We start from the raw sequence: 2,611 nt of genomic DNA on the forward strand, positions 1-2,611 counted from the left end.
TTTTCATCCTCCTGACTTTTCCAGGGTTTCATGATTAATTAGATAAGCATTTAAAAAATACTTTACAGATCATTTGCACCTAATAAAATATTTTAGAGCTTGGCAAAACAAAAACAAAATTACGTTTAATATCAAATTCCCTGGGAGATTTAGCCTGGGAAAACCCAGACAAACTTTTTTTATTTTAGATTTGCTCTGCAAAGAGCCCATTCAAGCCCATTTCCAATCTTTCCAAATCTTGGCACCAATCACAAACGTTGAGGCGGGCTTTACACGACATGGTTTTAGGTCTATCCAATTGCGCCCAGAGGCATTTGAGCGACATCCGTTGTTGACGCCCCTTTGGAAATGGGATGTGAATGAAGCTTCCCCAGACCCACTCTCAGTTACGACTGAGAAGGGTCTGGTGTCAACCAGGCTATGGGAGATTATTAATTTACGTGACTTTTCCATGTCTACAAATCTCACTTTTAAAATAAGGCTTTCTCATATATCCAGGTTTTCCAAGACCTTAGGAATCTTGTTTCTTGAAAGAAAATACTTAAGGGGGTGAATTAAAATATGAAATCTCTTTATTTTTAGTTGTTTTAATGCCTGTTTTGTCTTATTTGAAATAGTTTTAAGTCATCTTGATTCTTCACTCTTAAAAATAAAGGATCCTAAAGGGGATTTTCTTAGCGATGGCATAGACAAACCATTTTTGTTTCCACAAAAAAACTTTCAGTGAACAGTTCTTAAAAGAACCATTTGTTCTTACTGTGTTTTAATGTGCAGATCATTTTTAAAATCCTAAAAAAAAAAAAAAATTCTCGATCCTCCCAGCAACACACACTTTGTGTTCAACTTGGTTCTACCTTTACGAATACAAATGAGCAATGACTGATCATAATGACATTTAGTTGGTGTAAATCATTTGAATATAAACACACAAAAAAATGTCCCTCAGGATTCAGCTGTTGCACAATATATCTATGAATTGTCCATAAGGGAGAACTCGGAATACTTATTTTATAGTGCAATATAATGCTTGGAAAAACTCTTTTGTATCAACAGAGGACACACTTCAAAATGTTTTACCTGGTGGAAACATTAGTCTCGAATAGCCGTATCTGTGTGTTTGGAGGGGTGTATTGAGGAATGGGCACATGTACATCACTTCTGTGCTCTTTTTAGTCTGAGCCAATCAGAATAATCTGCATTATAGGTCACCGTCCAGCTGGACGGGATTCAAATAGCATTGCAGGACTGGCTGGATCAATGAGTTCTGAAAGAAAGTGGCCCTGTTTACCCGAATTCACCCTATTCATCGTAAAAGCTGCGCTGTTGCTTTAAACGCTTACTGTAAGAATCATGTGATGGCTGTAGAGGAGAATTCTTAGTTGCATACGCAAAATGTGTATTTAAATCTTGTCTGTTGCTTTCACAGTCGATTAGAGGAAGTGCAATCTGGGGAGAACAATAATGATATTTGCATATGACAAACTATATGGCTATCTCGTCTGCTTTTTCAGGGGATTCCCTAAATTTTACAGCATAACGGAAATAACTGTCTGTTTCTGAGGAACATCAGTTGTAGAAGGCCTAACAGCTTTAACAGCACTGGATGATTCATCCATGTTCAAATAGGCAGCTGTGGCTGGTTTCCGAATTATGATTTGGGACTTCAGCTCAAGGTTAAATAAAAAGTTTAAAAAAGAACATATATAATAGAAAATAGAAATCGTTTGCAACAATATACACTACCATTCAAAAGTTTGGGTAGTTACCATTCAACTTTCTTTTTTTGAAAGAAATTAATACTTTTATTCAGCAAGGATGTGTTAAATTGATAAAAAAGTGATTGTAAAGATTTATATTTTGAATAAATGCTGTTCTTTTTAACTTTTTATTCATCAGTGAATCATAAAAAAAAGTATCACAGGTTCCAAAAAAATATTAAGCAGCACAACTGTTTCCAACATTGATGATAACCGAGTATCAAATCAGCATATTAGAATGATTTCTGAAGGATCATGTGACAATGAAGACTGGAGTAATGATGCTGAAAATTAAACTTTGCATCACAGAAATAAATTACATTTTAAAGTATATTAAAATAGAAAACCATTATTTTATATTGTAATAATATTTCACAATATTACTGTTTTGTTTGTATTTTTGATCAAATAAGTGCAGGCTAGCTTAGCATAAGAGGCTAAAGTATTCTTGACCTGTACTATATATATATATATATACAGTATATTGATTGTAGTTCATCATGGTTTCCACTAAAATATGAAGCTACAAAACAGTTTTCAACAAAATAAAAATAAATGTTTCTTGAGCAGCAACGTAGAATGATTTCTGAAGGATCACGTGACATTGAAGACTGGAGTAATGGCTGCTTTGCCATCACAAGTATATTAATTTTAAATTGTAATATATTTCAAAATATTATTGTTTTTACAGTATACATACTTACTGTTAGCCAGAATGAGCGTCTTCTATTCACTGTCATTGTGTGTGGGGAAAATGCAGAGAAAGTGAATGGTGACCGAGGCTGTCACTGCTGTGTTGTCGCAGGGCGCTGCAGGGATCGGCATGACTTCTAGAGGGCGACAAAACGCTGAAT

The sequence above is a fragment of the Rutilus rutilus genome (genome assembly GCF_951802725.1).
Source record: "Rutilus rutilus genome assembly, chromosome: 9".
Lineage (NCBI taxonomy): Eukaryota > Metazoa > Chordata > Actinopteri > Cypriniformes > Leuciscidae > Rutilus > Rutilus rutilus.